Source organism: Triturus cristatus, chromosome 1_2, assembly GCF_964204655.1.
Source record: "Triturus cristatus chromosome 1_2, aTriCri1.1, whole genome shotgun sequence".
NCBI lineage: Eukaryota > Metazoa > Chordata > Amphibia > Caudata > Salamandridae > Triturus > Triturus cristatus.
This window is the reverse complement of record NC_140580.1, coordinates 463,942,177-463,966,716: the sequence shown is the minus strand read 5'-3', so window position 1 is coordinate 463,966,716 and position 24,540 is coordinate 463,942,177.

Sequence of the window (24,540 nt, the reverse complement as noted above, 5' to 3'; positions counted from 1 at the left end):
TTGGGGAAAAGGTGCAGCACAGAGAAGAGAAAGTTTGGGCCTTCATAAATGCAAGGGGGCCAACTGCCATCTGTGCAGTTGCCAACATGTGTAGAGAACACTATCCTGTGTGCATCAGCTCTGGGTCTGGATAAATGCATTACCAGTCTGTGTCTGACACACACACACCTAACTGCCCCAAAATGTATGACATGTTGCCCTAATGCGAGGAGGGCAGTAAAATGTGACAGTCAAAACGGTTAAAAATCTCAGCACCAACCTGTACGTCAAGGGCATGTTTAAAAAAAAAAGTCGAGAGAGGTGTATGACTTGGCTTTTACATCATAGAATGGACTCATAATTTCAATCTGAGTGACATGTTGATAGTCTGCAACGTTTGCCGTTTTCTACTGTGCTCAGGCACAGTATAGACTGGCACCAGATTATACCAGCATATCTTTGTTCGTATTTTGAAAGATTAAAATAATGAAATTATAAATTCAAGGTCAACATTGGAGACTTGAAGCCAATTTAACCACAACACAACTTCCTGTGCTGCATTCACTACTGTGAGATTTGGTTGTGCGTGTATGAGCACTGGAGTGTTCCCTGGTGGCTCTCTGGTATCATCCACCCGTACGTATGTATCTATTTGTGTATGTATGAATGTGCATGTATTTGTTGAACGCGACGGTGTGCTAAACAGGCGCAGAAGCTCTGGGCTACGACTCAGGATATTTTTCAGAGAAGCAGACTTTGGAGGATTTTTGTTTGTTCATTTCGAAATCAATTAAATTGTTTTTTCTTTCATAGTACTGTAGTGTCTGCCTTGCAGGTTTTGAGTTAGTAACAGAAGCAACACAAAGATAGCTGGCTAAAGACAGGACCTTCCGGTGTAACAAACGCCAGCTCCATACAACAGTTATCTGTAAGTCTGCATTGCCAGGGCTCGAAACCCAGCAGGCCCACACTACCTACCATTCATCCTTGCAAGGTCGACAAACCAGTAACATCGGTTTAAGCAACAGCAAACACGTTATCAGTTCCAAGTGACTCTGGGATTGAACATGTGTTTAACAAACACATTGATTCTATTATTTAGTAACCCGAAACACATCTTTGAAGAAATTTTACTGTGCTCAACTTCTACGGAGTGCCTATCGCCTTAAACATTAATGTGCAGTAACCTCTAGAAACTCGACATCCTGCTACCAGAGAAAAACAAAGCATGATAACTCGGATAAGGGCACACGAGGTCGCCTTGAAAGCCAACCTAGAACACAAATTAGATGTTTAATCATAGAACTAGAAAAAGGGTCACATTTCTTATTAAACAAAAAAATTCTCCTTGGGAAACATGGAGTGCTAGCAGACCTTTACTGTGACAATTAAATACTGCCTGCAATTTACTAACTTAATGCCTACCATGTAAGGCACAGTTAATATCATCTTTCAGAACTGGAGAAGCATGGGAAAATGCGGGGTGGGGATAGGTGAAGCGAGAAGCAGGGCTGGAAAATAACATGGGAGAAAGAGGTAAGTGGAAAGCGGCAGGGGACAGGCAGATGAGGGAGAAGAAGGGTGAAAAACACAGATGCTAAAGTGGAGGAACGGGAGCAGCCAGTCAGAGAGGTGTACACCAGCAATGCTTCATGAGAGGGACAAACACGTGCTGGACGGTATAAATAAAAAAAAAAGCTACCAAATAGAAAGTAATACAAAGTGAATGACAAAACAAAAAGACACTGTTAACCAATGGGAGGCTGCATTCCTATGCCAACTTTTGGCAAGTTCCTAAGAAATCTTTCGCAACCAGACATTGAAAAGGGCTCCACTTCACACTGGCAAAATGGGTGTGTTGAGACGTGGGGGCAACAAACATTCACATTTGTCAACGTGTATGCCCCTCCAACACTACAGGACCAGATTCTCAAAACAAGCAGGAAGTGGGATAAGGGAGGGGGTGGCAAATGGTGAGCACTTTCGCGGCCGCTTTGATGTTCTCAGTGGCCGTGCGGCTCACTGAGAACATCAAAGTGGCCGCAAAAGTGATCAGGCAGGCTGAAAAATGGTGCGCGAGCCCAGCGCACATGCACTGTATTTGGAGGCCTGAAAAGCCATTAGTCTGCACTTCCAAATCCCGCTTACTATAGCTCTCGACGGAGCAGCGCTAAAGCGCTGGCTCAGGCGAGACCTAATAAAGCTCTGGCTCAGGCGAGACCTAATAAACGATACAAAACTTTCGCAGACAGGGGTGGCATCTCCCACTATTCAAATCATGTGCGATCAAGTGATGCACCATCTGGCAAGAAGTAGTAGCAGAATTAAGCATGAGTGTGTCATCTATCATCGCCGTGCTTCCCAGCATTCTGGCGCCCGTAACGGAGTGCCTTTCCAGTAGGTATGGTTCAGGCTCTCAGAGAGGGAGGACGGTGCTGAAACTACACAGCACTTTCATGGAAGCGCCAAGCCTATATCACTAGGTAACAGTGGGGACGGCGCTAGAGCTGCCGAAGTGGGGGAACTACGCCCTGTGAGGCTGCTCTTCGTAGTTGGATCTGGGTCAGGCCTCATAAATGATTAACTTGTTTGCATTACGAGAACTACAATGGGTGGCTTCGTAAAAGAAAAGAGGGGCGGTACGTGTACAGTGGAAACAGAAGTACAGGCCCTATCTTACTCTTTTGAATGAAAGCTAATGTGGCTGACGGGCGTTTACCAAGGCAAATATTTAATTGTGATGCTTTTCAGTGGAGACTTACATTACAACCCCCCCCAGGGTCCCCCCATGGAGCTTTCCTTACCCTTGAAGCAAGGCAGAGTTTACGTTTAAGTCATAGTCACACATTTGTTGTACACTTCGTTCAGGTGACAAGAGCACTTTCCTTTCTGGGCTTAGCAGCGGCGGTAAGTGCCCCGTACAGTTTCTGGTTGCTCAAATGGGTGACATTTCGGATAGTTATATGTTTTCATGGTCTGCTTGCTTGGTTTTTGCTTGTGAGCAAAGTGTCACTCATATTCGCTAAACACCACTCATAGTTTCACTGAAATGATGAAAATGTCACACATAAGCAATCCAAGACCGTGGCAGCAGTGGGGGGGGGGGGGATATGTTAACCCAAAACCATCCGGCTTGTGCCTCATATATATAAGAATGTTGCGCAGCTTTTATCAGAACGATGGAGTTGGTTCAAGATCCCAGGCGCAGGGCGATAGGTGCAAACAGCATACCTAGGTCACGGGCAAAGGAGGGCTGCACTCACAGCAACGCCTAAATAATGTTTACCTGGGGCAAAATAATGGTACCGCAAGTCCATTATAAATCGCGCATTCATAGGGTAAGCATAACAACATACCTGAACCGGCAGATTAGGGGACTAATGTGGATGTGCTTGGCCTCAAGACCTCAGTTTCGGACACGGCGGTCGCCTCAGCTGTTCATCCTGCCAAAAAAAAAACCAATTACCATTGAATGGGTAACCATGAACAACTGTTATGCAGCGCTAGGGTTCCCCTTGGTTTAACAGGTGCGCTACAAATAGGTATGCTAGGTTTCCGCGACCCCGGTGGGGCAACAGAAAGGAAGGGGAAGGAAACAGGAAGCGGGAAAGCCATTAGCGCTTTGATCCTGGCAATAGGGAATGCAGCGCAGGATAAATACAACTTCAATACAGGGACGGTGCATGGCTCTGTTTTTGCTAGACAACTTTCAGATGAGAAGGTTACCAGGCAGAGACTGGGTGTGCAAGTATAAAGTGGGTTCCTGGGTGCGCCGCTCAGGGCAGGGACCTACACTAGTGTAGACAGCAAGTTAATTAGTTCCCAGGGTGGTCTGGTGCGTTGCGCAAAGGTGCGCACCATACCGCGATGGAGGTGCCCATAACAATATGTAGGTTATGTTCCCTGCGCCCCCAGCAGGGCCAACCCAGGATTTCTCCTCCCACAGTAAGATAGTTACAGTTGAGTGGGTAGGATGTAAAGAAAATGTCCAATGTGAAAAGTACCACAATGAAAGGCACAGTTCTACTTGATACACAGACTTGAGGGAAAAACTGCAATGAGTAAGAACCATGAGGAGGTAACAGCTCGAGTATGTACTGTAATCTTTGCTACTCCGAGTATCAGTATTGCAGTATGAAGTATGAGTGGGGCGCACTTACGAAGCCTAAGGTAACAATTTGCAGAGGCAAATTCTGGTAAGAGGGGAAGGATTTACGGTCACTCTATTAAGAATATATGAAGGTTGTGAAAACAATGCATTTCATTGGGCGCGCATACGAAGTTTAAGATAAAAAGGTCCAATACAAATTTTGGAAGAAGGAAGGGTTAGCGGTAAACCAGTTGAGCATAACAACGACAACTTGCTGATAATAACATGGTCCAGGGGGACAACCTGGGTACTGGTCTCGCAGAGGTGCTTACCGGGGGAGCCTGCCAGGAGAACGAGTGAGGGAGAGGATGGTATTTATGAAAGTAATGGGTATCACATATCCACAGGTGGTATCTGATTATCTCCCAATTTTGTTTGATTTCATGTGTGACCCATGGCGAGAGAACACAGTGCCATAAGACTCCGAACTGGACACAAGCGTGCCAACACATGAGGGCAAGGGCCGAGTGGAGCACACCATGTTGTTTGTGGGGAAGAATGCCGTCAGACCTTACCAGACATCAGCCTCCCGGAGACACAGCTAGAGGTGGGGATCCTAGCGCTCGAGTGGTACAACAGCATGGGCAGGCCCACAAAGAGCAACGGAGGCGCAAAGAGACGACACAGGGTAGGGGGAGCCGCAGGAAGACGGAAGCCTCCCTGGCGGCATGGCGAAACAAGGGGTGTATTGGTTTGGTAATGGAAACACACCGACAGAGCGGTGTGTAGAAGGAGGGCGACTCACTCTGGGATGCCTTACGGCTGGGTGAGTACGCCTGACAAAAAATCGAAGTAGCAAACAGAGATGGCACTCGCAGCCCAGCCCCCGCCAGACGGCAGGGCGAAGGAGAGACTAGCAAGGTAGCGAGTTGTGGCCTGGCTCTGGGAAAAGGCTACCCCCACACGCAAAGGAGCATGGAAAACAACAAAGAACAATCTACAAGCTGTCAGGGTGATTTACGACCCCTATGATATGCAAATGAGCAAAAGACAAACCAGTGATTTATGGCCAGCCGATGATTAATGGCTGTTGATTTATGATGCCCATGCAGAATGATTTATGACAACAAAATGATGACAGATTTGTGACAGAATGATTTATGACAGCCCGATGATTTATGCCCATGATTTATGGTAACAAAATGATGACAGATTTGTGCCCGAATGATTTATGATACCCGATGATTTATGACCCATGATTTATTATGTCCAAATGACACTGATTAATAACCAATTGTGCTAATGAATGATAATGATTTATGACCCCGGCCCGAGAAGGTGTCCAGGGGAATTGTACAAATATGACGCATGTAATGTAAAGTAAAACTGCAGCCAACAACCACCACAAAAACAATGACTGTTGGCTGTGTGTAGTAATACAGATACACTGGTATGGTACGGTTCCGGGAATGGGCACAGTGTGGCTGTTATAGCAGAGGCCACCCCCGAAGGGGTCCTCGAGGGCCGGCGCCATAACGGCCGCTCATGCCCACAAGGAATGGATCCGGATTGCGCTGGTCAGCGCCGCTGGGAATCGCCGCGCTGCAAAAGCACCCGAGGCCCTCTCCTCCCCCTCCCCAAGAACAAAGGGAAGAAGGAAATGGAGAGGGGGATATAAGGCAACGCTCCCCCTGGCAGCTCACCTTTTACATCAGGGAGCTGGGGGAGCGGCACCAACGGTTTTTGAGTCCCACCCACCCACACCTACAACAGCAGCGTCGCAGTAATGACAGGAACAAAACAAACTAAGGGTGCAACGAATGGCGAAGGAGAAACACTGGGCGGTGTGTGGGAGTAAGGCCACTCACTTTGGGATGCCCCACTGCTGAGTGAAGTGGCACCACTCACTTTGGGATGCCTCACAGCTGAATGAAGTGGTCTAACAAAAGAGGGTAGCAAACGGAGACAGCACTCACAGCCCAGCCCCCGCCGGACGGCAGGGCACAAAAGAGTCCAACATGGTAGAGAGCTGAGGCCTAACTCCGGGAAGAGGCTACCCCCATGCAATGAGGGCTCAAAGAGTGCAAATCTGACCAAAAGGGGCGGAAACAAAAGGTGTATTGGTTTGGTAATGGAAACACACCGACAGAGCGGTGTGTAGAAGGAGGGCCACTCACTCTGGGATGCTTACGGCTGGGTGAGTACGCCTGACAACAAATCGGGGTAGCAAACGGAGATGGCACTCGCAGCACAGCCCCCGCCAGACGGCAGGGCGCAGGAGAGACTAGCAAGGTAGCGAGTTGTGGCCTGGCTCTGGGAAAAGGCTACCCCCCACACGCAAAGGGGTGTGGAAAACAACAAAGAACAATCTACAAGCTGTGAGGGTGATTTACGACCCCTATGATATACAAATGAGCAAAAGACAAACCAGTGATTTATGGCCAGCCGATGATTTATGGCTGTTGATTTATGATGCCCATGCAGAATGATTGATGACAACAAAATGATGACAGATTTGTGACAGAATGATTTATGATACCTGATGATTTATGACCCATGATTTATGATGTCCAAATGACTCTGAGTGATAACCAATTGTGCTAATGTATGATAAAGATTTATGACCCCGGCCCGAGAAGGTGTCCAGGGGAATTGTACAAATATGAGGTATGCAATGTAAAATAAAACTGCGGCCAACAACCACCACAAAAACAATGGCTGTTGGCTGTGTGTAGTAATACAGATACACTGGTATGGTACGGTTCTGGGAATGGGCGCAGTGCGGCTGTTATGGATTTTTCTTCTTCCTTTCATTCTATTCATTTGCTGTCAATTTATTTCCAGCTAGCAATGCCAGAATACTGTAAATGGCACCAAGAAGGCAGTGGCCATAGTAAAGGTGACCATGGCACCCTTCCAAGCATGAAAAAACGAACCTCTTTGCTACAGCTGAATAATAAAACTGTTATAAATAGGCTGCAGAGAGGCAGAGCCAAGATGGCCGACTGAGCGGACGCCCTTGCTGAGAGTTCTGGCAGACTGCAGTTAATGGGAGCCCCCTCAGCCTCATTCACTGCATCCAGGAGTCCCTGGGTGTCCACAACTACAGCCCCCACCCTGCAAGCTTGCTTGCGGCAGTCGGGAGATGCTCCCTGGGTTTGGCTTGGCCCCAGCCAGTACCCTACCCTCTGTGGTCTGCTGGACTGGTAGATTGGGCTCTTCCTAATGCATGGGTTCAAAAAACTTCTGTTAAATATTTGGGGGTATATTTGTGTCCCAATTTAGCTCAAATGCATGATACTAATGTGGGGCTCTACTTGATAATGTTGAACAGAGGGTATTGTACGTAAGTGGCAGCATTTCCTGATGTCGCTCATGGGGCGCATATCGCTTATGAAAATGATTATCCTGCCTAGAGTCTTGTATATGTTGCAGCACATGTCGATGCAGGTACCAGATACAACGAGGCACTTCGGCTGCTATACTAGGGTAATGGGAGAGAGCTTATCAGCCTTAGAGTGTTACAGCTCGCATGGCATAGGAAAGGGTTGCAGGCCCCAAATTGACGAATCTACCATTGGGCATCTCATTTGCAGTATGTGGTGGCATGGTTCATGGAACAGCACATTGGCCCAGACACTGACCTTGTGATGAGACTGACCAGGCCACGTGGGCTGTTGGTTTTACCCTTAGTTCCCCGAAAGAAGAGCAGGACCCTCCCGCTACAGGTCAAGACTACTCCAAATATATGGGAACAGCCCTGCAGAACAGAGAGGATGAATACATATATTTACAATAATTGATACCTTGATATACAGGAATTAGTCCCATGTTGCCCCTTTTTTTTGCAGTGCTTGTAGGAAGGGGACATCCTACAAACCTTGGGGAATCTTTATGATGATGGTCGACTGACGAGCTCTGCGACTTTCTGCAAAAGATGGGGAGTGACTGGAGGCTGCCTTTTAGCTTACGCAGGATTGGCTGCAGTGATTCGCACGGTCTGGGTTGGATTTCCCACAGGAACCCGAGACTCGTGTTGAACAAAGCCTTGCTGAACATTGGAGGGGAGAGGAAACTGATTACCAGACTCTATGGGGCATATTATCAATGAGATGCGATAATTATAGCAAATCGCGCTTAGCGCGATTTACTCTATCGCTGGATTACATCGCCGTGTTAGCGACGTATTATTAAAGTTTTGCTAACAGGCGATGTAATTCCAGCGATAGAGGCCGATTCACAGGAATAGCGCGTGAAATCCAACAATGATTTCACAGCGCTAAGGAGAGGCTTGCTGATAGGGGAGTGTGGACCTAACCTGGCAATCCACCTCCCATTATCAGTTTGCCTAAATCACTTTTAAAGCAGGCATTACATTCCTGGGATAACCGCGGTTAGCGCGGGTATTTATATCGCTTCGCGGGTCTGCTGCATGGCTTGCTAATATCGCGAAGCCGTGTTAGCGAGGATTCCCATGTTGTTCTACTCAGGAACGCCTACTTTGCATGTCATTAGCGATATTGATCGCTGACATGCAAAGTCGCCGGGAAACACGCGCTAACGCTTGTTAGCGTGTCCTTGATGATATTGAGATAATAAAATCGCCGCTTTTTCGGCGGCGCTATGTGCCTGAAAAGCGGATATATATCTCTTGATAATATGCCCCTATGTATTGTGAACAGAGAAAGATGCTCCTCGCATGGTGGCACTGAAGCTACAGTGGGAGAACGATTTGGGTACAGCTTTGCAGGATCATGAGTGGGCTTAAATACTTGGAAGCTGCAGAATGGTCAGACATAACACACGATTTAAACTGATACATTACAAATGTGTCCATAGGGATTATGTTACACCGTGCAGGCTGAATAGGATTGACTCCTATAAGTCTGAGAACTGTCCCAAATACAAGATAGCAGTAGGGACTTTCACACACATGTAGTGGCAGTGCCCAGGGCTGTGGGACCTTTGGGAGGCATTGATGAAGGAGCTGGAGGATCTGATTGAAATGCTATTGCAGCCCTCCATCGAGTTGTACCTTCAGGGTCTAGTAAAACAGGCTAAGCTTACTTAATATAAAGAACAGATCATTGAATTGGGGCTGGTGTTGGCAAAGAAATGCATTGCCAAGCGATGGATAGCAAATCGATTACCAACTGATAAACATTGGCTATGGGAATATGTCAGATGGGTGTGTGCTGAATGTGGGGTATGACGCAAACTAATATAGACCGGATAAGGGCAAAATGGATGAATGGAATGGGATTTAGCCGAGATACGTTTACAACAAGACGTAGAGGACCCTGAGGAAGAACCGGGTGACGAGCCAGTAGCAGTGTAATTATGTACTGATGTATAGATTTCTGAATTTACGTGAACTTTTTTGTTGCAAGATATTATTGGCTACTTGACTGTGGTTGCTGAAACATGCTCCTTCTCATGGACGTTGGATCGGGGAGGGGGGCAGGAACGGGACAGTTGGAATGTCGTTTTGCCTATGTTCATTTCTTTAACCCAAAAAATACATATATATAAAAAAAAAAAGTAGGCTTCAGGAGGACCCTCACTACCATGGGTCCTGGTGCCACTGCACTACTGATAGCTCTGCCATGAAAAGAACATGGGAGCAATCCGATGCAAATATGTTTTATCACATGTGATGGACCTGAAATGGTCTGAAGATATATTTACTCCTTAGCACGAGAACAATAAGACTGTCTAACAGCAACTGAGGAGAGATAGAGGAAATACGTTTCTTCCAGCAATCGTGTTGCATGGCAGTCTCAATATTCTTTGGTTCAGGTCTGGATGCTCCTTTGTACGGGTACTTGGTTTACCATGCAAGGCCATGAAGGAAATCACTTTTTCAAAAGCTGTTGGGAGAAGGGCTTTTACAGGAGCTTATTATACCTGGGATAGATAAATGACATTTCTATAACTTTCAATTTGCGTTTCACAGTGCATTGTACCGCACTAGATGGCACAAGGCCAAAGGAATCAAGTTATACCTCACTGATGAGGGCTAAATAGGCTAAAACCAGAATGGTTTGCTTGCATTCCCACCTGGAGGCTAGCTTGGCAATACTTGCTAAACTGCTGCTATTGAAGAGGGATCAAAGCCAATTTGCATGTTGCTGGTCTATGTATAGAATGGCACAGTGGGTCAAAAAAGATGGACAAGAATGCAGCCCTGCGTGATCGCCAGTGGCTGGGGTTTATTTAAGCTTTACTCCCAGCTCTTTGCTTCTTGTTGCAGTTGATGTCCTAAGGGTAACAGGTGTGCCCATATGTGGGTCCAGTACATATTTCTAATGTTATAGCTCACTGATGAAGCATAAGAAGAATGACACAGTGCTGGGGTCTTTTGTATTCGCATCACAATGGGCTCTGGCCTCCCAGTTGAGGCTGAACAGTTCCTTTTAGGCATGACCAAGACTGATTGGGATATGGCTGGTCTATGTCTAGGATGGCACAGTGGGTGAAAACGTATGGTTAGGGAGTGGGCCAAAGAAATAATTATTTTTTTCATTACTTTGCTATTTCTCATTGTTAGACTTGGGGGTCTCTAGTTGGCACAGGTATACACTTGTGACAAATAGGGACCCTCTCCTCTAGTCAGGGTAAAGGGGTAAACTCCTGAAATAACCCCTGCTCACCCCCTTGGTAACTTGGCACGAGCAGACAGGCTTATCTCAGAGGCAGTGTGTAAAGCATTTGTGATCACATACAGTAATCAAGTGACAACACTACAGATGGACACCACACAGGTTTTTTTAATCAAAATAAGTATTCTTTATATAGATTTACCACAAGACCATGAAACGACAAAAATCCACAATGCGGTTACTTTAAGATGGTAGAATTTAGCTTAGCTCTCTTTAGTTCTTTGATGGGACACTTTAAGTCAATGTACCTTTAGATGCGACACGCAGGGCAATGAAGGTGTTGCAACGATGCTGATGTGATGAAAGTTTGGTGCAAAGAAATAAAGACGTGAAGATCTTCCAGATGCGGCACGCTTCACCGATGTTGCGAGAAGACTCGATTCAATGCGTCAGCTGCAGCGGGGACACCACTCTACGCGATGTGATGACAGCGGCTTTGGTGGCGACACTCTTCTCCGACGTTGCGAGACGCTTCCACTAAACGTGAAAGCTTGCAGCAACGACACACTTTACGTGATGCGACGACAACAGCTCCGACGGAGGCACTCTTCTCCGTGGATGCGAGGCGCTTTTCTTGATGCGGTGCAATGCGTCAGCTACGATGGCTGCGATGGCGACATGCTTCTTCGGCGTTGCGAGACACTTCTTTGATGATGCGAGACGCTTACGCTCGATGCGACAGCTGCAGTGGCGACACACTTTACGATATGCTTCGACAACAGCTCCGACGGCGGCACGCTTCTCCTTCTTGAGTCGCTCTTCCAGATCCTTGCGACACGCATTCCCTCAGAAGGCCTAAAGCAGCAGCAGGCACTTCCAAAGAACTCTGGACAGATGGGGGTTGAAGTCTGTTGTTCCTGAGACTTCAGCAGGAGGCAAGCTCTTTTCCAAGCCCTTGGAGATCCTTCACAAGTTAAGCAAAAGTACACACAAAGTTCCTTTCTTCTCTCTTTGGCAGTAGGCAACCCCTGCAGGCCAATCCCCCAGTCTCTCCTCAGTTTCTTTTTGGTTCCTCTCCTCAGAAGAGGTTTCTTCTTGTTTTCCCAAAGTGGTCTAAATTCTTGGGATCAGGGTCCTAATACTTATACCCCAAGATCCTTTGTCCTCTGAGGGCAGAGGGGCCTTTGCCTTGTTCAAACCAGTGCTGGTCAGTCCTGAAGCACTTTGTTTACCTGACTCCTTCTTTCCCTTCAGAGTGCAGGGCAGAGACATCAGACACACCACAGGAGGTGGAGCCAGCATTGTGGAGGGAAGGTACAGCCCTATTCAGGTCCCAGGTGCAACTCCTCCCTCCCATCTAGATGCAGATCTCTCTATTCAAGACTGGGCTACCTCACCCTGTCTCCTGGAATTCCCCAGCCCTGTCACTCAAACTCCAGACAAGGAATACACAGCCTAGCAGAGGCAGCTTTGAATGGTTAGAAAAGAAAATACCTACTTTCTACCATGTTCCCTGAGTCAGTCAGGATTAAAAAATGTAATAATCAAACTGCCCATTCTGGCCTATGGAGAACAGGTATCCTTGCAATAGTGAAAACGAAAATGGCTGTAATTCACTATTAGAACATGCCACACACACCAGGGCATGTCCTACCTTATCCTTACAATACACCCTGCCCTTGGGCCTACCATAGGGGTGTCTGGTATGAAGAAAAGGGAAGGTTTAGGGACTGGCAACTGGGTGCACTTGCCCAGTCAGCATGACAGTACCAGACTGCACGCAGGCTCTGCAATGGCAAACCTTAGACACACTTTTACAGGCTGCTTCTGTGGGTGGCACAACCAGTGCTGCAAGCCCACCAGCAGCATTTGGATTACCAGTCCTGGGCACTCCTGGTGCACTGTACTAGGGTCTGACAGGTAAACCAAATCTCAACCAATCATGGAATCACTAATCCATACATTAATTTACAATGGGGAGAGCATATGCCAACAACAGGTCAGACAAAAAATATAGGAGGAGGGCAAAAAATTCAGGGATGACCCTGCAAAAAGGGCCAAGTCCAACACTCATGATGCATGAAGTGACAGTACCATAATTGTCAAAGGGAGGGATAATGCAAGGAAATAAGGCAGGAGATAAGGCAAGGAACAACGAGACAGAATAAAGTAATGGGAAAAGTGAATAATCCTTGATGAAAAGTGGAGAGAGGTTGATGTGTGAGAAGAAGGGAGAGCAAATAGAGTAGTGGGATAGATGAGATGGGGGGCATGCAATAACAGAGAAATAAGGCATGAGTTGGAGTAAGAAAATGGAAGTGGAGATACAATTCAAAGAATAGAAACAAGTAAGAACAACTTAGGTTGGAGAGAGAGAACAGCCTAAGGGTAAAACCTGGAGAGAGGGAAAAAAGGACATAGAACAAAAGGAGTAGTAATAGAAGACCTGTGAAAAGAAGAGCAACTTGGAGTGTGAGGGGCACAGATTGTGGTGCAAAGAGCAGGGATCAAGGAGAGAACAGGGACTGAAGAAAAAACTGTTTCAGAAAATGCAAAGTGATTAGAATATATCAAGATCAAAGGAGGAGGAAGAGGAGACTTCATCTCTTAGAGTCTTCCAGGATATGGATAGCAGACTGTGCCTGCCATGGACCATATTTTAAACAGCTGTGCTCCAGAGGACGAGAGAGAGCTCAGGACATCCACCTGGGCAAGTACGTTTCCCTGAGAGACTTACCTGCCTGCATTACTCCATCCCTGAGCTTAAGTGTGCTCCTGATGACTGGAAATACAGTCTCATAGCCATTTCAAATCTACCATGTGTGGCACTCAATTTAGTAAGCAGAATACAATGAGTTCAATCCATCTCTGTAAACCGCAGAGCTGAAAGTGCAGAAGGTCATTGATCGGGTTATCAGTAGTATAACATCGGAGGGTAAAAACTGAGGGGCGGATTTATGAGCCCCTTGCGCCACTTTTGCGTCACTTTTAACATGGGAAAAGTGACGCAAAAGTGGAGCAAGGGGCTCATAAATCTGCCCCTGAATGTTTACCTTTGTAGGAAGACCTGATCTAGGCGGCATGACTGTCTGCACTGATATCACAGTGAGAGACGGGCATATCTGCTGCCCAGTGTATCTGCATCTGGGAGTCTGTTTTTGAGGTTGTGCAGGTGTTTAATAATAAGTGCAGGTGACATCCACAACAGTGTATTTAGAGTTGTGAGCTAAAGTTACTTTAAGGCACGAGTATTTTCTACATTTTTAAGTTTTCTTTTAATGTAAAATGTACACATTATTACCCAGTGGCAGCTGGTGAAAATTGGAAGTGGTGAGGCACTGAACTTGTTAACAAAGTTTGGCAAAACAGGGAGTTAGGGTGCAAGGGGATTTCTTCCTCCCAGGCATTACAAAAATTGGTGGAAAACGGTGCCTTATGCCCTACAATTTCTATTATAAATTGGCCTATTTACCTATTAACAGTTCGACATTGGTGCTAAATATGATGAAAGGTCCCATGACACTTTTCATAAATATTTAAAGGCCCCAGTCATCCCAGCACAAATCAGAGGTATGCCCATTGTGCCTAAGCTTGACTCACATTTAGGACCGCTCTGGGGTACACTGTTACTATTACTCAGGTTTAGTGATACTTGATTTCACAACTTCGGAAGGATGGAAGGCTGAGTTGCCCAGGAATTTATGAGGAGAAGGCGCCAACAGATATTAGCAGCCAGCGTTAACTCCATGAGCCCCTTCTCCAGCATTACAATAAGTTTTAGCTCACTTGGCCATGCTTAGACATTTCTATGGGGTCAAATAGCACCCCTGGGCCCCACCGCAGAGCACCTTCTTTTAACTGTACTTCCTTATTCAGATCCCCTTGCTGACTGACATTGTTTCACCTCTAACTCACCTTAGTACAGTAGCCAGAAAGATTTTTGAGGTCCGCCCAGTGCCTGTGTCCGCCTGCAGCATGTTCCCAAAGAAGGGCAGCGTGGTGGGTCTGGGTGAGTAACAGCTCCAACCAATACGGAACTCCTCGACACAAAAAGTAGCGCAAGGATGGCCAACAAAATGCCAGTGCCACCAGAAAGGTGCTTGAGGACAGGAGGCAATATTACGGTGCCAAGAACAGCCCAATGAAATGATTGGGGAGAAAATGTGGTGTAACAACTGACTTTGGAGTTCGAGTCTCAGTGTCCGCTCAATTCTGATTGTGGGCAAATCACTTAATCTAACAGTGCATACAAAAATAAATGTGTACATGTGTAATGTAACTCAAGGTCATGTAAAGTGGATCGAGTTCACGCTATTTAAAAACTGCAATAAAATGATTACTGATTCCTTCTGACTCGCTACCAAACATGTACAGGCTTCTCTCTCTGGTCCTCTTGTTTAGTGTGTTACCTACTCACAGAAGAGAAAGGCATCTCTAACGCTGCCCCTACAAGATCGTACAGACTTCAAAAACAATAGCTCTCCCTTGCAACAGGGCAGAAGGGCAAAGTGAAAGGTGCACACGGTGACAGAATGGTACCAAATAAAAAATGAAAGTTATTACAATAGAAACAGAAGTTCTTTAAAGCAGCCCTAACACCACACTGCACAGAAAAAGGCATAACCTAACCTGTATCAAGAGTGGTGAACCCCATTAAAATGTGTGCTTTCCACAGATAACGACTCCAGGAATCGTAATGCTTTGAGCCAAAATGTGCTGAATAGGTGACGTCAGGCCACACACCCACTTCTGCTTGTCCATAAACAGCCTCCTGCTTCTTTTTAACCAAACCCTTTCCCCACTGGTCACAGAAGGGGTAGGGTCCAAGATGCCTTGTGACCCCACCCCTCCCTAGGAAGACTTGAAAATGGGTGGTAGTGAGGCAGTGATACTTGGCACAGAGCTGGTTATCATGCTGCCCAGGCTGCTTCAAAATGTGACGCTTTTTGAACGTCATGTGGAAGTGAACCCCAATGATGCCATGAGGGAAGGCCAGGCTTGGAGTGAACTAAACCCATAGGCCTTCACGATCGGATGTCTGGTACATGCGCACTAGCGCCTGTGCCAGAATAAAGGGCCTGCCTGGCTGCCTGATCCTCGTGTGTGACACTGCATTTGCAAAATGTGTTAGCTCTGCATGTAAGATTCCCTGCTTTATGCACCATCTGCATTGATAATTAAATAATAATACACAGCATGTAATATGATTATTGAACTACCAATGTGGTGAATGGTACATATAGCAGGAAAATTTGAGGGGCGTGGCCCGACGCCCAAACACAAAACCGCCGCTGTTATTACCATGCCTAGCTATGAAGTCACCTTAACATTGATTTTTTAAGTGAATTGCTATGTTTTTTAAATGTAAAGCAAGATGCCCATCACTGTGCGCAGCATGGGGTTTGGTGCATGGGGGGGTTGGGAGCTGTTCTTGGCCAAAGACCACAACCCCAATCGATGGCCAAACCTTCACCGCTAATGACCTTCAGCCAGGGCTTATCCCCAACTCATGTGGGTGCTCAACCCTAACTTTTTTGTTTTGTTATGCCACAGAGTAGCTGATCCACCAAGGTTCGAGGTGGATCCAAAGAAATTCTCCCTGGACCCAGCACTAGGTCTCACATGGAACAGGGAATCAGGGTAACCTCACTTTGACCCTTTATATCTTATTTTATTTCATTTTTTAGGACTCTGGAACTGAATCTCCGAGTCCTAAGATGGTGACCACAGCTTTTGCGTTAGGTTGCAACCAGCCCATCACAATGCAAGCGAGAGCTTGCGGAACAGGGATCCACCAGGGTGGATCCACCCTGGAATCGCATTGTGAAATATACATATATTTTGAGCCTTAATTTACAGTATAAAACACTAGCACTGCACTTTTCTACCACACCATGCTCACATAGGGTTTTAGAATACCCGCCTTACCATTACTAAAAATATCCCTGAGCTCCTCCCTCGTAGAGAAGGGGGTTGTAGCCCGCTTAGAGACTAGGGGCCATATGTAGATAGCTAAATACCGGTCGGTAACGGCCGAAAATCGGTAATTTTCCCGTTACCGACCGGTATTTAGCCCTTTCCAATGTAGGAGGCAGGTTTTAAGGATTCGGTAATTTACCGAATCGGTATTTTAAGAAATCGGTAAAATACCGATTCGGTAAATTACCGAATCCTCAAATCCTATGTAGGGAGCACTCAAGTGAGTGCTTTTTTGTTTCAAGGATTCGTTATTTACCACCAACTACAGGTTGGTGGTAAATACTGAATACCTGTTAAAAAGCACTTTTGTGCTTTTCTAGATATGCCATGTGGCAGACATACATGCCCTTAGGACATGTATGTGCGCCACATGTGCATACATGCACGATTCAGGGGTGCAACAGGGTGTCAATGTGACACCCTGCCACCCTTGAATCTGCTCCCCCTATTACCGAATCGGTATTTACCGAATCGGTAATAGTCAATGGCTTCCCATTCATTCCTATGGGCCTCCAGGCCCATAGGAATGAATAGGAAGGTATTCCTTATTACCGATTCGGTTAATACCGAATCAGTAATACCGAATATTACCGAATCGGTAAAATTTACCGATTTTTTACCTACATTATATTTACCGATTCATAAATACCGAATCGGTAAAATTCGGTATTTAAGAATCAGTAAATATAAATTACCTACATATGGCCCTCGGTCTCTTATGCAAGAAGACACCCCTATGATGAATCATGACACCATTGGTGTGTGAGGGGAACCGTCCTAAAAAGGGTCTCCCCCATTTGTTGGGTTGAGTGGACGCTGCTAGAATTCTGACCTCCCTTTAGTTTCTCGGACCCGTGACTTTTTTGTGATATGCATGAAAATCTTATCTCAGTTTCCTTGAAACTCTTCCTTGAAAATCTTTCTCAACAATAACTGAAGACGCTGCTGCGCCAGCACATTGTGCATCCACAGTGAGGGAGGAGGAAGAAAGTGACATTAACATTTCAGAAAATGTCAGAAATGCCCTTACTCAAAAGCTAACTGACTACGGAGTCACAGCTTAGGGGTGGGACAGTAACTTTCGTGATTTAGGCTCACGAATCATACAGAACAGAAGTATTCCATTCATGGGTTAAATTCCCGAAGCAGATGCACAATCAAATACATTTCATTCCTACAGTGAAGATGAACCACCAAATGAATACAGTTTGTATGAGGACATTGAAATTCGGTCCACCTACTAGGATCATATACACTGGTTTACCAGCATCCTCCCCTCCCAAGAAATAAAGTAACACTAGGTCAGCTCGGAAAAGACGGGCCAATTGGCCTATTCTTGTGGCTTACGCACCGCATCCAGACATTGACACAATGCCTGTAGCAGACTTACGTACACTTAACAAATAAATAATAAAACTTCACAGAAACCTGACACAGTTCATGATGAGAACACACACACTTCAGCCAACAAGAGCTACACAAACAAATGAAGTTCAGAGTTCTACAAATAAAGTTACACCACAAACGCTATACGCAGTTATGAGTAGAATGCCCACTAAACGTGAACAAATGCCATACTGGCTCAAAAAATATCACAGCTAGAGGCAGTATTTCCATACACAAGCCCTCAAGAAAAAACACAGAATGCTAACAATCTGCTTGCCAATGGGGATAGCTCCCGAGATAGAGGGTTGTAGCACTTGAGGTACAGTTTTTGCTGCCATATATACCAGAACACATGGTATCCCGTCATTAGCAGTAATACCAGACGTATTAAGACAAATCCAAACTGAGTATGGAGCAGAACCTGCTCTGAACTTAGGGATGAAATTCTTAGGTAATTTTCCCTGGGTATAAGCTATAATATTAGCAAATATAAAATGGGAGGCAGCAGCAGTGCCAATACACCAAGGTCTGAGGGATTTCACTCCTTTACAACAGGAATGTGAATTACCTAAAATGATCACAGACACCTATGCTGAAATAGTTAGAGATAGTTTGTGAGCTAGAGCAACAAAACCTCAACTCGTGGGTGGTCCTGAAAAGGATAACACCAAGCAGGCACCTGATTCTTCAAAGAAGAAATGGGATAATAACGCTACAAACCAAAAGATTAGAGAAAAAAGATCACTATCTAGGAGTGGGTCTCCTCAGCAGGATAACTCCGAAAGGAGATCCAATCTCAGGAATAGAGATAACATTAAAAAACCTGACAGGTATCAGGATACTGATACACGTTCCTCTCATTCCTTTCAGGGTTCACAAAGAAACTCAGAGACAGAAGGACCGTTAGAACACAGACAAGATGAGCGTACAAAGTCCAGAGACATGCCACGCGCTTCAAGCTACCCTTCTAAAAAAGAAGACAAGCCACAATCTAAACCTCAATTTTAAAAGAAGAAAGTAGCAGGTCTCAAAGTTAGACATGCCTAGAATTCTGAGGACTCAACTACTGAACGGGGAATGGGCTCTGATGATGCTAGACAGCGCAGCAGAAGTAACAATAATTTGCCAGAACCTGATGGAATTTCTAGTGACAGTGGAGTTGAATGAGCACATCACGGTGGAAACTCCTGATACAAGGGTAAGTGTCCCACATACGTTACATGAGATAACACTCCAAATGGAGGGGTACCAACCTGGAAAAGTTAAAGGTCTCTTTTGGGAGAAATTGACTTATGGCTATTAACATACCTTTAGCTGAACGAGAGTGGCCGCCTGAAATTGTTATGGATTGCCCAAAGGGAGAAACAGTAATTTTACCATCCTTTTCCGACCACGTTCCAATTTACTTAAAACACACAAACGCACGGGAGTGGGTGGTAGCCCTCGCTCCAGCACTTTATCACAACCATGTTGGGTGTGATGCTGAGTCACCACACCGTATAATCCCAGTAAAAACTACTCCAACTTCACAGAGACAGTACCCAATAAAACAGGAAGCAAAACAACAGGGCAGGGAGATCTTAGATCTACTTGAATACCAGGGAGTAATAAAAACATGCACCTCTCCAATGAATTATCCTTTGTTTCCCGTAATGAAACCTGATAATTCATACCGTCTAGATTTAGACTACAGTAGTCTGAACATATGCACAAAATAATTTGCAGTACAGAGTGCACACAGTGCCGCATGAAAAATACAAAACAACTCTGGATATCTCAAATGGATTTTTCTGCCAAAATATAGTGCCTGAAAGTAGGTATTTAACAGCATTTTTAGTGCTAGGTACTCATTGTCAATTTTGCCGACTACCCCAAGGGTATCAGAATAGCCCCAGGTTGTTCAGCATTAGGGTAACAGAATTACTTCAGAATTTGGATGAAGATGCATTGTCCTATGTAGATGATATTTATCTGACTGATGATGATTTACAGGGTGAGCACCATTATTTTTGGGATTTGCTTCTGAGGGCTACACGCTCAACTTTGAAAAATCGAAAATAGCCAACCTCAATGTCTTTTTTTGGGGATACGAGCTATCAAGTGAAGGGAAAAGCCTGGCAGCTAACTTTTTAGAAAAGTGTGCGCTGCTCCAACCTCCTAAATCTTTTAAGAACTTACAATCCATATTGGAATTGTTAAATTTTGGCAGAATATACATTTTGGATTACGCAGAAACAGTAAAACCTTTCTACAACTTAATAAGACCTGACTTCTCAGTAAGGCATTGGACACAGGAACACACAGATACTGTTCGTTTACTTCAAGCTGACATGATATCTTCAAAACACTTGCAGACACGCGTACACGTACGCAGTCTAGTGATCCGCATTGTAATGGGTCAATCTGGATATACTTACTTAACCTTCAATGAAGGCAAAATGGTACCGATAGCATAAAAATCACATTTGTACACAAACACTGAAATGCGCTTTGCATCTACAGAAAAAATACTGACAGCAGTACAGACCGCTGTAGTACGAGAAAGAGCACTGGCTCAGGGGAAACAAATATTTTTTGTAACTCCAGTTCCAGCATTAGAGACTGCTACAAAGGCTAGCGTTCCTAATGCTAAAGCCTTACATCTAAGATGGATACAATGGGCTAATCCTCTCACTGCAACGGATGTAGATTACAGATATTACCCAGGGTTGCAAACACAAGCATTCCTGCATTATGAACAAGAATATCCTCTCCTTAATGAAATAACACTTCTAAATCAGTATGAATACATTATTTACACTGACGGACCTGCTCAGCCGGCCATAGGAAGTAAACAACAATACAGTGCCACTTGTGCAATTGTAAAAGGTCGTATGCAGGGTGGCAAGTTCCATCCCAGCAATACGAAGACACAGTCTCTAGAAGTTTGCACGGCTCAGCTAACAGAACTAAAAGCCCTATTGCTGGCACTAATAAACAGGGATCGAGAATTCCCCACACTTATGGCGTGCAATTCTTTTCACTGTGTCCAGTCATACAAAGAATATCTTCACTACTGGGGTCAGAATGGGTTCAGAGACTCTAAAGGCTGCACAATTAAGCATAAGTTGCTATTGGAACAGGTAGCTGAGTTGAAAAATGAAGTATTAAGAGCTCACTTGATACACGCTGAGTCATCAACATGATGGAGTTCACATTGAAGGATATTCATTGGCTGATGAAGCCACGAAGGGGGCAGTATGTACTGCTTCCATAGCTGCAATCACTCTTTCAAAAACGAGAATAGACTGACAGATAATAGTAACTGTCATTGCTTCATGCAAAAACAGCAAAGCCATACCGAAAGGTTTTCCACTCAAGTACTCCTACAAGTTAGATGCAAACAATATTCCGTACGCTCAGATTCCAGGAGTGGGGCATAGGGTAATATCAAACATGGATCGTAGATTGGGTTTAATATTAGCTGCACATGAGGGTCTAGGTTCTGCAATCGCAGGGATAACCGTGACGGTTTCATTATTAAAACAATGCTATTGCTGGCCTGGTTGAACAAAACAGACTAAGAATTTTGTCTTCAAATGTGACACCTGTCAACAGATGAAGAGTTCCACGGTAGCACGTTCAGCTCAGACACCTTTACTAATATCCGATAGACCATTGGCTTGCATCTGTCTGGTCCACTGTGGGCCCCTACACTCGGATGGGGCTTACAAGTGTATATTGGTGGCAGTGGATTAATGCTCATGATTCCTATGGGTATGGCCTTAATTTTTGGCTGATGCTCGAACTGTTATAAAAGATGTGCAAGTTTTCATAGGGACATACGCAGTTGGCACATTACATTCTGACCTTGGCCCCATGTTTAGTACTAGCACTTACAAGAAAGCCATGGAAGGCTTGGGTGTAGCATTGCGGTACTCCTCTCCGAACCATCCAGAGGGAAATTGTTGTGGAAAGGAAAAACCGGGACTTAAAGCAGTCTTTAGCAGCAAGAGTATTAGGTTTGGGTGGTGTTGTACTTGGCCCTTTTTGCAAGGTCATCCCTAAACGTTTTGCCTTCCTCCTGTATTTTTTCTGAACTGTTGTTGGCTGTTTTATGACTCTGGGCACTTTACCACTGCTGATCAGTGCTGAAGTGCATATGATCTCCCTATTGTTAAATTGATGTTTTGATTAGTGACTTCATGATTGGGTTATTTGATTTACTTGTTAGACCCTAGTACAGTGCACCATGTGTGCCCAGGGCTTATAAATCAAATGCTGCTAGTGGGCTTGCAGCACTGATTGTGCCACCCACAGAAGCAGCCTGTAATGTGTGTCTCAGGCATGCCATTGCAGAGCCTGTGTACAGTCTGTGACTGCCAAATCGACTTGGCAAGTGCACCCACTTGTAGGTCCCTAAACCTTCCCTTTTCTTCATATCAGACACCCCTATGGTAGACCCAAGGACAGGGTGCATTGTAAGTATAAGGTAGGACATGCCCTGGTGTGTGTGGCATGTCCTAATAGTGAATTACAACCATTTTCATTTTTCACTATTGCAGGGCTACCTGTTCCCCATAGGCCATAAAAGGCAGTTTGATTATTACATCTTATAATCCTAACTGACTCAGGGAACATGGTAGACATTCGAGTTTAGTATGCCTGAACTCAGAATGATAAAATACATCTTTTAGTGAAGTTGGTTTCTGTGTTTTAAAATACCACTTTTAGAAAGTAGGTATTTTCTTGCTTAACTGTCCAAGCCTGCCTCTGCTAGGTTGTGTATAGTGTGTCTGGTTTTGTGAGTGACAGGGGCTGGGGGATTCCAGGAGAGAGGGTGAGTCAGCACAGGGCTGAATAGGAAGATCTGCATGTAGATGGGTGGGAGGAGTTGCACCTGGGACCTGAATAGGGCTATGCCTTTCCTCCACAATGCTGGTTCCACCTCCTGTCGTGTGTCTGATGTCTCTGCCCTGCACTGTGATAGGAAAGAAGGAGTTTTTTCACCAAGTGCTCCAGGACTGACCAGAACTGGTTTGGACTAGGCAAATGCCTCTCTGCCTTCAGAGAACAAAGAGAAAAGTAGTATAAATATGGGGACCCAGTCCCCAAGACTTGAGATCACTTCTGGAACAACAAGATGAACCTCTGCCAAGGAGAAGAACCAAAGGAAGCTGTAGGAGTTGTACTGCCCCCCTGCCAGTGTGCTGTGTTGGCTTACAGTGGTGTCTTCAGTGCAAAGGAGAGGAGAAGGAACTTTGTATGTACTTCATCATCTTGCAGAATATGTCTCCAAGGTCTTGAACTTGTGCTTGCCTCCTGCTGAAGTCTCAGGGACAAAAGACATCACCACCAGCTCTCCTCTGAATTTCCTTGCTGGGAATTCTGTCTGCAGAAGCCTGCGTGTTGCTGGGAGCTGGAAGCGTGACACAACAAGAAGAAGCGTGTTGCCGCCGCAGCTGTAGTCGTTGCATCGCCGGAGAAGCGTGCCGCTACCGCATCTCCCCAGAAGCGTGTCGTTGTCACAGTTGTCTGCTGTCACATCCCGGAGAAGCGTGTCGCAGGGCCTGTCGTGGCTCCAAAGTACAAAGTCAACGCAAGGCTGCCAGGGCGTGTATGCATCGTCTTCACATCGTCGCATCAAGGGCGCCATCTTATCGCATTGCACCGGATTGTCGCATCGCATTGAGACACCATCTTGCCGCATCGCAACCGGGCTGCAGCACGAGAATCTACGCATCACCTCCTCTCCAGTAAGGATCAAGACGCATCCCCTACTCTGCGCAAGCATTGAGGCGCGACGCATCGTCTCCCCCGAAGCAAGGAACCGACACATCTCCAATGCGGCGAGCCTTTTGTTTATTTTGCGTTACGCATCCAGGTACTTTTGTGAGAACTGTGTCGCATTTACCATCAACTTGAACAAAGTTAATTCTACCATCTTTAAGTCAATTTTGAGTACAGTATTGTGGATTTTTGTCGTTTGTGGTCTTGTGTTAAGTCTATATAAAGAATACTTATTTTTATAAAACCTGTGTGGTGTCCATCTGTAGTGTTTTCACTGTATTACTGTATGTGTTCACAAATGCTTAACACACTCCCTCTAAGATAAGCCTGTATGCTCATGCCAAGCTGCCAAGGGGGTGAGCAGGGGTTATCCAGTAGTGTAATCCCCTTTCCCTGACTTAAAAGCAAGGGTCCCTATTTGGTCAAAGGTACCTACCTATGCCAACTAGAGACCCCCAGTTCTAACAGGTGGTAGTTGGGTCAATCACCTATATGGGATACAGCGTGCCCTCAATAACATACCAATAAGTTCTCTAGGGGGTGTCACTCCATATGGACAAGAATGTGGGTACCTGATTTCAATAATGAAAGCACAGTGACGTATGACAATTTGACATCAATAAACGCTTGGCTGTTTTACAGGATCTGAACAAATTCAGAGCACTACTAAGCAACATGCAAGTCAAGCGCACCACCACTTGGGAGGTCAAATCAGTCACAGCAAGACCTATCTGG